At 49.0% G+C, this 11,883-nt stretch overlaps 1 pseudogene; it reads left to right on the forward strand.

Annotated features, from left to right (window-relative positions):
* The first annotated feature begins 3,054 nt into the window (after positions 1-3,054).
* On the forward strand, positions 3,055-5,664 carry LOC102441244 (annotated as a pseudogene).
* The last annotated feature ends 6,219 nt before the right edge of the window (positions 5,665-11,883 follow it).

Genomic DNA, 11,883 nt, shown 5'->3' on the forward strand with positions numbered 1-11,883 from the left:
GGTCTTGGGAGGCCATATATTCCTAAATAGAAGTGGTTACTTTCTTTGGGGTTCAGTTTCCTCACGTGGAAGATGCATTATTGGGGGAGGATGATCCTGAGGCTCCCTCCTGGAGCCCCTGACGTTGGTGAGTTCAAGCTCAAGGCTCTCGGCTGAGAAAGCCTGGCCACGCAGAACAGCCTCCATAACCCAGTGAACTAGAAAAGCACCAGGCCCTCCCCACTCTGCCTGGGGATGTCATGAGACAGAGTTTGGTAAAGTCAGAAGCAAGATGAGAAATGGGCGCTCTAAGGGATGCCGGGTAATGCACACTGCTTGCCCCAGTTTCCTTTAGTTCAGCAAATCTTATGTTAGCACCTGATAAAGACAGGACAGGACTCTCTGCATTTGAAACATAGAGACGATACGCTGTTCCTGATTCTGTGGGACCGTCCATCTTGCTATAATTTGAGAGTTTTATCCCAAATGAGAAAGCTGAGTGTTTTTGTTTTTTGTTGTGAGGTCTATTAGGAAAAATTAAAAGCACCTTTTGGCCTTCAATTCACAGATTCACATCTCTTCAGGGCTGTGACAAGTATTAGTGCTGTTCACCAACTAGATCCAGTTTTATTTCTCCTGAGCACATAGTGGGATCATAGTTTCCAATCCTCTGAAGTTAAGTGTGGCCATGAGCCTTCCTTTGCCAATGAAAGGAGAACACCATGATAGTTTACTTCCTCACAAAGCCTTAAGATCCAGCACATGGCTTCTGCATGGTCCTTTACTCCACGTGTAACCAGCAACACTCCTGATGGTGACAGCTTGCTGGCCTGTGTCTCTCACTGAGGACAGAGTGCAGTAGAGGAGTGGAGACCTCACTGATCCATGATGGACATGTAGTGTGAGAAAAAAACAAAATTCTTTTGCTTTAAGCAATGGAGGTTTAAAAACTGTTTATTACAAATAATAAACCTATATAAAAGCACAGACAATAGATGATCAAAACCTCTATACCCATTACTTAGCTTCAACAATGATCAAGCTATAAGCCTCCTTAATTTGGGGTTTGCTTGTTAATACAGCAAAACCTAGACCAGTGGTCAGCAAACTCATTAGTCAACAGAGCCAAATATCAACAGTACAACGATTGAAATTTCTTTTGAGAGCCAAATTTTTTTAAAAAAATATATTTTATTGATTTTTTACAGAGAGGAAGGGAGAGGGATAGAGAGCCAAAAACATCAATCAGCTGCCTCCTGCACACCCCCCCCTTGGGGATGTGCTCGCAACCAAGGTACATGCCCTTGACCAGAATTGAACCCGGGACCCTTGAGCCCGCAGTCCGACGCTCTATCCACTGAGCCAAACCGGTTCTGGTTAGAGAGCCAAATTTTTTAAACTTAAGCTATATAGGTAGGTACATTCAACTTCAAATTCAACTGTAAATTCACGGTTTTCGTCTTCTGTTTTTCTTTGCTTCTTCTTTGTAGCCATCTCAAACAGGGCACCTAAATAATGTTTCATTTTATAATAATAAAGCCACCAACACAAAAGAATTACAATTCTTAAATTGATGACAAAAATACCTGTAGGATTTGCAACTGGTTGGAAAAATACAGATAACTTTATGCTTCGAGTAGGTACTTTTGTCACCCGTGCGCGATTTGGGGACGCCACTAGCAATAACCACTGCACATGAGACTGCTGACTGACTGAATCCCGTGCCCCTCCCCGGAGGTGCGTACCGCCAGGCCCGCCTGCGCGGAGTCTCCCGTTGCCAGACTGACCAACACCCCCCACTTCTTCTAACACCACTTCTTCAAAATAGACTCGCCCAGGCTGAAAACCAACTTCTGCGCATGGGCCAAGAAGTTTCAATCGCACTGTACGTGAGCGCCAGCACATGGTATTTTGTGGAAGAGCCACACTCAAGGGGCCAAAGAGCCACATGTGGCTCGTGAGCCGCGGTTTGCCGACCACTGACCTAGAGGACTCCTGCTAAAAGCAAGAGGAAAGGGTGTTATTTTGCAGTAATACTGAGTGAGTGACAAGTAGGCAAAGAGAGTGGAAACAGAATTGATGAGATCTGGTTGTTATGCCTTATTTTTTAGTGAGGTCATTTTTGTTTTTCTAATATTATAATTGAGTGTTAATTTGGATTTTTCTTCTAGGTGCTGCATCCCATGTTACTTATTTTCCTCTAGAAATCTAAGCACATCTAGAAACCAGAAGCTCCAACTGCTTGGCAACTGCACTGGAAATGCAACAGGACTAAAGTTAATTGCCAGCTTCCACATAAACCCTATCAAGCACCATTAAACTTTTGGAAAATGTGATTATTTTCGTTTCAATATGCTTTAGAAAGGGCTTTCCTACTGAATTATGTCTGCAATGTGTGCCTACATGTAAACACAAACCCGAGTTTTTCCAAATCTACAGTCAATTGTATTACAGCAGTGTTATAATAACGTTATGGTCACAAGGAAACCCTGTAATGTGTGGAAATACTTACGGTGTGAAGTGATTAGTGTGTGAAATGTTTGCTGTGTGAAGACCCCAGTCCTGGGTAACTTCCAAAACGTGGTGCACGCCCCACTACCTGGATGTGAATACCCTGAGCCAGTGGTTCTCCACCTTGGCTGCACATTAGAATCACCTGGGAATCTTTTTAAAATCCTGATTTCTGGGCCTCATCCTCCGGAAATTCTGTTTCTTTGTTATGGGGTGGGGCCACAACGTCTCTGCCTTTTGTCCCAACCAGATCACAAACCCAAAACTGTTGTCCAAGGATCTGGGAGGAGCACACGTCCTTCCGGAGACCCCCGCGCCGGGGGAGTGAGGGGGGACCGGAAGGGGGCGGAGGCAGCGAAGCGGGCGGAGGCGGAGGCGGGAAAGGGGCGGAGGCGGGAAAGGGGCGGAGGCGGGAAAGGGGCGGAGGCGGGAAGGGAACGGAGGCGGGAACGGAACGGAGGCGGAAAGGGAACGGACCGCTTCCGGATTTCTGTCTTTAGAAAACCGGAAGTTGTCCATAGTTCTCTTCTTAAAGCTTTCAGGAATTTGTGAGGAGCGCCGGAGGAGCGAAGGAGGAACTGCACGAGGACAAAGAGGTAAAGGAAAATGTATGAGGTCGTCTAGAAAGTAGATGGGCTGAGCCCCTAAATGCTGCCGCACCCAGAGATCGGGGGGTCAGAGTTTTTAAGGACTCGAGGGGGCTTTTCCTCGGCGGGGATTCTCCTCCGGGCGGGTCCGGAGGGACGGTGACTGGTCTGAGAAAGGGAATGTGGTCTGAGCGGAAGGGAATGTCGGCTGCAAAATGGTCTTTGGGCCAGTTTCCCAGGGGAGGGGTATCAACTTGATTATTTGATCAGACCTCACATGCACGAGCCAAAAGTGGTAGCGAATTATACATTTATTAGATCATCCTCATCTGGAAAGCAGATGGGCTCAGCCCCAAATGGTGCCAGCACCCAGGGACGGGGGAGGCAGAGGGTTCAAAGGGCTCTACGGGGGCTTTTCCTGCGGGAAATTCCCTGGGCCGGTCAGGACCCTGGGCAAGGATGGGACCGAAAGTGACTGGTCTGAGCAAAGGGACTGTGGTCTGAGCGGAAGGGACTGTGGTCTGAGCGGAAGGGACGGTCAGTTGCCAAATGATCTACGGGAGTTTCCCCGGGGAGGGGGTGTCGCTGAGGTGGTTTGATCAGACCTAACAGAGTGTAGGGAGCTGAAGGTCTGCGTGGACTCGTGGAGGTGAAAGTTGCTGGATGCTGAGAATGGGGCTGTTTGGTGGAGTCCCTGATGTTTGGTCTCAGCCTGAGTGCATCCCCTGAGCTCGCAGTGCAGCTCTGCTGGCGGTGGGAGCTGGTCTTCTCAGTAGCGACACCACAGTGTTCAGTGGGAAGGGACGGGGCCTGTGCTTTGTGCACCGCCTGCCTCCGTTTTGTGCCTCCGCCTCCTGTGTCTCACACGCAGGCCTGTGTAGCTGCCGCTGATTTTAGGAGGCAACTCACATATGCGGCCTGTGGAAGAGCAAGTCCCTTCTCCCCACGGACCCACTGTTTTGTAGTTCATTCTGGTCACACAGGGACCTCCAGGTGCAGTGTTGTTCCTTAGGGGCACTGGTTCTGATGTAGCAAATAGCCCAACAAAAGCGTAACTGGTGGCTTGACCCCTGAGAAGGTAAGTTTGCATGTATTTCTGTGGTTTTGAAGGTATTTGACTGAACAAGTCTGTCCTCTCTGCTCTTCTTTTCTAGAGTTCCATAGCGATGCTGCTGCAGATACACAGCCAGGGTCAGGACCGCTGTGTCCTCACCTGCACTGAGTGCAAGCAGCCGGTGGAGACAGGCTGGCACTGCCCCGGGTGCCAGGACTACGACCTTTGCATCAACTGCTACAGCACCAAGGGCCACACCCACGAGATGGTGAAGGTGGGCCTGGGCCTGGATGAAGAGGCTGAGGAGGCTGAGGAGGGCGATGAGGGCGGCAACCAGGGGGAGATGCAGTTGAAGAACCTCCCGGAGTTGCGGCGCCTGAGCATCCTGCGCTGCATCCAGTCCCTGAGGCACGCCCGCCAGTGCGGCGACACCAACTGCTCTCGGACTGACTGTCAGAAGCTGAAGCGTGTTGTGCTGCACACTACTCGCTGCCAGCGCAAGGCCATTGGAGGCTGCCCAGTGTGCAAGCAGCTAATCGCCCTTTGCTGCTACCATGCCAAACAATGCCAAGAAAACCCATGCCCCGTTCCCCTCTGCCTCAACATCAAACAGAAGCTCCGCGAGCAGCGTCTCCGGCGCCGCCAGCAGCGGATTGGGAACCGCCTGCTGCAAGGGTAGCTCATGCGCCAGCGGATGCCACCATGAACTCCCGTCACGTGCCTCAGCAGTCTTCCATCCCCTCCTTGAGCACCACCCTGGACACCCCCACAGCAGCCCAACACACCCCAGACACCACAGCCTCCGACTCAGTCCCAGCCCTGGCCTGTAAGCATGTCACTAGCCGGCTTCTTCAGCTCGGCCAGAACTTAGCCCCACCAGTGTCCACGGGAAAGCCCACTAACCTTCACCTCCAGCCCAGCCTGCAGAACCTGAACGCCATGCAAGCCAGCGGGCCCTGACCTGCTGTCCCTCCGCAGAAGCAGCAATGGGAGGCCTGAACCCCAAGGGCCAGGCCTTGAACATCATGAACCCGGGACGCAACCCCAGTGTGGCGAGAATGAACCACAACACTGAGAGATGCTGCGGAGCAACAGCAGCAGCAGCAGCAGGAAGGCAGCGCTGGCATGGCTGCAGGCCTGGAGGACACGCCCAGTTCCAGCAGCCTCAGGGACGCTGATGCCACCCGCAGCCATGCAGCAGCAGCAGCAGCAGATCCAGCAGCAGATTGGGTCCCAGGCCAGCCAAACCGTGTTAGGGCCTAACAGTTAGGCATATTCTGTACCTTTCCCTGCCCTCAGTTTCTCCCCTGCGCTCAGTTCTTTCTATTGTCCCCGCTTGAGGCTCCTGTCCTCTCTGCCGTTTTCCTGTTATTCTCATTTCAGGTGTCACAGGAGACAGCTAAACAGTTGAGAAAAGCAGTTCTAGACCCAGCTTCCTGCATCCGCCTGCACCTCCATCCGACCCACACAGAGACATAAATATCCCGCCCTCCCTACTCTTGCTTGCTGAAATGGATATGCTGGTGTGTATTATGTATTAATAATACCATTTCTAGCCCTAACCAGCTTGGCTCAGTGTATAGAGTGTCAGCCTGCAGACTGAAGGGTCCCAGGTTCAATTCTGGTCAGCAGCATATACCTTGGTTTCAGGCACATCTCCAGTAGGAGGTGCAGGAGGCAGCTGATCAACGTTTTTCTCTCATTGATGTTTCTAACTCTCTATCCCTCTCCCTTCCTCTCTTTAAAAAATCAATAAAATATACAGTGGGGCCTTGACTTACGAATTAATTCGTTCCGTGATGGAGCTCATAACTCAAATTACTTGTATGTCAAATCTTAAAGTGAACGAGTGAGACAATGATGCTGGGCTCATGTTGTGGCGTTCACTGTGACATTCGCTGCGCCAACTAGCCGTGGGGTATCTGAAGCTGGCTCGTAACCCGAATTTTAGCTTGCAACTCAAAACAAAAAATTGGCCAAGAGACAGCTCATATCTCGAAAAACTCGTTAGTCGGGACACTCGTAAGTCAAGGCCCCACTGTATTTTTAAAATTAAAAAAATAAAATTTCTAAATTCTCAAGTCTTTTGACCTGTTTGCTGTCAGCATGCACCTAACAAACCCCATGAGCCCCAGAAGCACATGCTCTCAGAGAACCACAGGCCTCACCTCCCTGGCCAGCAGATGGCCACATCCCTCAGTAGTCAGGTGAGATCTCTGGCCCTTGTCCAGTCTCCAGACCCCAGTCCCAGCCTCCACATTCCAGTCCATCACCACGGACGCCCCAGCCTTCACCACACCACCTCTCCCCCCAGACTGGTTCTCTCCACCCAGGACTCCCAGTCACCATGGCCAGCTCCATAGATCAGGGACACTTGGGGAACCCCAAATATGCAAGGCTACCACAGCTGAATACCCCCACAGCAGTGCATTGCCCAGTGAGCTGTCCCTGATCGGTGACACCACAATAGACACCCTAGAAAAGTTTGTGTAAGTTTTGTAGCATTGTGAGAAAATCACTTTTTTGTTCCATGTTCTTGGACCATTTGTACTGAAATTCAAGAATCTAGGCTGTTTTTATTCCTAGATGGAACTGTTACTTCCAAGCCACAGAAGAATAGATTGCTGTTCAAAGAAACAATAAAAAGTATATGTTTTTGTTAAAAACCAGTTGATTTAAATGTCTCTCTTTTTGCTTTCTTACAAAATTTTTTGTTCCTGTGAGGGGGGTAATTGATGGTGACTCATGCTTTCTTAATAGGAAAGAAAGTTCATTATATCCATATTTTTAAGATTTTAAACATTTATGTTTAAAAGAGAAGGAAAATAATATTCAGAAACTGATTCCTGAAATAATGCAAGTTTATAATGTATCCTGATGACTTTCTGACATTGTGGGGTGATTTTTTCTATTATTTACTTGGGGTGTTCTCAGATTTTTGCCCCTGGATGATAGGAATTTGCTCCAGCGTACACACACACACACTCACCCACAAACACCACACATCCATCTATACATTCTGGCTTAAGCCAAACTCTTGTCAAAGATGTTGAAAATGTTGCTTAGTTTCTCTGATAAAACTGATTTCAGACAAAAATAGGGATGATCACTCTCTTAGACCATGCTAATGTTAATAGAGAAGAGCATTCTTTCTTCTATGTGAAACTTGAGGAAAAGCAATTCTAGTGTCAATCATGCCAGTGCTATAATTACCATAGATATGAAAATACAAGAAGACACAATCACTATGGTAAAGTACCAACTCATATCTTATATTGTTAAATAAACTGAGTGCAACACACAAAGAAAACGCAAATAACTTTACCTTAATGATGTACTGAGTTCCTCAAAAAGAAATCCAATTTTGAATTTTGAATGGAATTGCACTGCCTCTGTAGGTTAATCATTAATTCAATTAGGTCTTAATAAAGCCATCCAAGATGAGGCATTCTATATTAGGTCATTCAGTACAAAAGCATGGGAGATTCTCTACTTATTCAGATCATCTTAAATTTTTAAATTTGTATAGAAGTTTTAGTGTTAATGCCCAGATATTTTGTGATCCTTATTGCTACTGTGAATGATTTCTTTTTAGTAATATTTTCTAGTAGCTGTTGTGGGTGGGAGAGATGCTGTTGATTGATGCAGGTTGATCTTGTATTTGGCAAACTTGTTGAATCTTATTAGTTATAATTTGCTTGAGTCTTTGTTTTATTGTAAGCTGACATCCTGTTCTCTCTCTCTCTCTCTCTCTCTCTCTCTCTCTCTCTCTAAAGAAGCACGCCCCCCACCCCCTTTAATTTCTGTGGTGGGTGGTGGAGGTTGGGGTGAGACTCACTAGGAAGGAGTAGAAAATGTTTCCTCCTCCCCCCACCACAGGGAGAGGCCTGGGCCTCTGTGATGCTCACATCGGGGATCTCCACAGATTCAGAGAGAGACCTGCTAGTCAGGCCGCTGACCACTGTGATGGGAGGAAAGGTGGCCTGAGTCCTCTGGTAGCAGCAAAGGGGAGGAGAAGGTCACCAAAAAGAGAGGGAGGATTTAGAGGGGGGGAAGTGGACTGAGAAAAGGGAAAGACTTGTGGGGATCGTGGATGGGTGGGGCCTGGGAATTCTCAGGGATGGTAGATGGTAAAAGAGTCTATGGTTCCAGAAGACTCTTTACTTATTGATAGTTGGACCAGAGACCCACTACCCAGCAGTATCACCCAAAGAAGCCCTGGTCACCTAATGTGGGGCAGTAGGAGGAGCTTAAGCCCCTGGGAGACAGGAATGGGCACCTCCCACCCCTCCCACCACCAGCCCACACTGACCAACTGATAGAAGCCCCATCCCATCACTGCCCTGATCACCATGCTTTGCTGGGACCTTAATGCCCAAAGCTGTGGAGGCCCAGGAACGGAACCTCCTGCATCTCAGAGCTCCCACAAGTGAGAGCTGGATCCTCAAGCCACAGACAAGTTGGGGCCCCACACTTGGTCCTGACAAGAAGTTTACTGAGGGAGAGGCCAGAGTTGAGAATGTTTTCACTGGGCAACTGGTTTGCCTTGTTTTATGGGCAGCTGTAGTTGAGTGTTAAGGTTGCTTTGGCCCTAGCTGGTTTGACTCAATGGCTAGATCATCAGCCTGCAGACTGAAGGGTCCCAGGTTTGATTCCAGGCAAGGGCACACGCTGGGGATGTGGGCTCGATCCCCAGTAGGGGGCGTGTAGGAGTCAGCCGATCAGTGCTTCTCTCTCATCATTGGTGTTTCTATGTCTTTCTTTCTCTCCCTTCATCTCTGAAATCAATAATAATCTTTTTTCAAAAAATGTTGCCTTGGGTTGGAAACTTCTCTGCACACCGACAGATGGTGCAATGGGGCCGCCCTCTCCCCTGCAGGGCACTGGCACTGACTAGGCTGCTGGAGGCAGGATGGGGAGCCCCTGGTTTAACAGCCCTGATTGGTGACTCAGAATTCAGTTGGGGGCTGAGTGGCTATAAAATCAGCAATTGGAAGCCTGTGCCCTCCTGATCCCTCTTCAAGGGTTTGCCTTGGATGAACTGATGGCCACATTCGTGCAGCTGTTCTTTGCTACCTCTGCTGCCCTCATTGCTTCTTTTTTTTATTTTGTATTTTTGCTGCCTTTCATGAATTCAGCACCTCAGGCACCCAGAGCCCTGAAAGTATGTAAACTCTCCTAGGAATTTGCTTTTTATGATAGTGATTGGCATAAGCAGAGACAGCCAGTCAGGTCTATTCTTGCGGGGACGCAGTAGATGCCTTACTACTCACTCAGATGTCAGACCGCTTAGTTTGGAAGTGGAGGGAGGTACGGGCCTGGCACCCTTTGTGAGCAAGCCATGAGGAGGCCACACTTTCTTTGTAAATGTGTAACTCCAAAACAAGGAGGCTATTTGGGAGCAAAGAAAAGGGATCAATGGGATGAGAGTAAACTTGGTCCAGGAACATGCAGACCCTGAGCCTGTCCAGGTGCTTCTGAGAGCTGAACAGCCAGGCCGACCCCAGGCCTGTGAGTGAGGCCCGTGCTGCTGGGTGTTCGCCTTGTCCCCCAGCCCCCACATGCCAAGCTCTGTGCCCAGGTCCTAACCTGAGCTGACTCACTGGCTTCCACTTCCTCCCAGGAGGCAGCTGCACTATTACTTCTATTTGGTAGATGGAGAAACTCAAATCCAAAACAAACTCTGGATCTCAGGGATAGACACAGGCAAAAAGGACCACAGCAAAGAAAGGGAGCCCTGTGTGTCCTGGAGAGGAAGCTAGGAGAAGGGGCCAGTCCCCTGGGCCTTTGGCTATATTTCCCTTCCCCCAGTGACACACTTCTTGGCAGGGAGCTGTCTGTGGAAAGCCAGGCCAGAGCTCTGTACCACTCCCTGGGGAATCAGGCCTAAGCTGGCACTCAGACATTTCTCTGGCAGCCTGGGAGCACTTGGGGGATGTCCGACTAACGGTTAGGCCCACTCCCCGTGGTGAGTGGGCCTAGGCCATTAGTCGGACATCCTTAGTGCTGCCACGGAGGCAGGAGAGGCTCCCACCACTGCAGCTGCACTGGCCAGCCATGAGCCGGCTTCTGACTGAGTGGCCCTCCCCTGGGGAAGCACACTGACTACCCGGGGGCCGTTCCTGTGTTGATTGTCTGCCCACTCATAGTGAGTGCACATCATAGCAACTTGTCATTTGTTCTGGTTGTACAGCTCTTAAGGTCAATTTGCATATGACCCTTATTATATAGGATTCCACTGTGTGTGTGTGTGTGCATATGCCACTGCTTATTCAGCCAGGCCCTTATTGACAGGCATTAGAATTGTTATTACAGCAGTGCAGCTAGGCACTTTTTTACATTTTGCAGCATGTCTTAAGGAAGGGTTCCCAGGGCACTGCTCTGCTGCTACTCCCTCACAGCGACTGCTCTGCAAGACCTTCAGCCCAGTTATGACACCCTAGCACCCTAACTCCAGCCTCCTCCTTCCTTTTTATGTGATTCACCTGGACAACAGAAATGGCAACAAAAAAGTAGCCTCGCCTTCATTGCTGTCCTCCCATCACACACAGTGCATTGAGCTGGGGATCGCATTCAGAACCAGAATGGAGGTGTCAGCTTTCTTGTTTCTGCCACATGGGAAAGCTCACAGAAGCAAGTTGGAGTACCAGTCATTACATCCAGTCAGGACCTAATTCCTGTGTTTCACAGATAAGGAAACTGAGGCTTGACTGACGATCACATGGCTGGTCCATGGCCAACAGCCTTGGCTTTTGTCTCCTCACTGTCCCAGCAGTTTGGCAACAGGAGTTCCTTGCTGGAGTTTCAGGCAATCAAACAACTTAAAAGGCAGAAGCCACCCCATACACCATGACCTTTTCATCGTCTCTGTGAAGAAAACAAAACCTCTCAGCCTCCCTTTTTGATGTATTATAATCATTTAGTGACTGTGATGGGCTAAAATGTGTGTCTTCCCTGCCCCCCAAATTTATATGTTGAAGTCCTAACTCCCAGTACCTTAGCAGGTGAGTGACTTGGAGATAAGGCCTTTAGTGTGGTGATAAGTTTAACAGGAGGTCCTGAGGGTCGGCCTGTTGTGGACCAACGTTCGCGAGAATAAGACCTCCAACTCCAATTAGGTCTTCAACAGCAAGCGAGGATTTATTGAACTGGCCAGTGACTGCCACAGGCTTTCTCCTGTAACAGCCCTGAGCTTTGTGTTCCGCAAGCTTTTATCCCCAGAAAACACAAACGTCCTTGATTTACAGTTACAAGGGTCTAATCAGGACCTTGACGCCGATGTCTGGGAGTGGGAGACTTGGAGTTATGCCTGGTTACCTATCCTTGACCCCATCCTTGTTAAAATTTTTTACTGACAGGCCCTACTCCAAAAAGACGGTGTCCTCCTGTGCCAGGCCAGCACAGCCAAGGGTTTGGTGAGCCTGAGGAGGGGCGGCAAAGGATTAAAGAAAAGACAGACAAAGAGAATACAGCTGGGGCTCAATGGATCTCCTGTCCCTGGCTGAGTGTGGGGAGCTGATATAGGGTTAAGCCTCGGACTGACCTGTGGGCAAAGTCACAAACCCCAGCTTAGAGGGCACAGTCCTCTTAGCATAATTAGGCTTGACCTTATGAGGCTCTCTAGATCTTATCTGGGAAGTTAATGGGCTGAGGGAAGTGCAGGAAGTGTAATTATGGTCAAAACAAGTGAAACTCACAAGAACTGTGTAACTATAGAAACCACTACCTTGTTTACCTCTCCCTATAAAATAA

Source organism: Myotis lucifugus, unplaced genomic scaffold (genome assembly GCF_000147115.1).
Source record: "Myotis lucifugus unplaced genomic scaffold, Myoluc2.0 scaffold_304, whole genome shotgun sequence".
NCBI lineage: Eukaryota > Metazoa > Chordata > Mammalia > Chiroptera > Vespertilionidae > Myotis > Myotis lucifugus.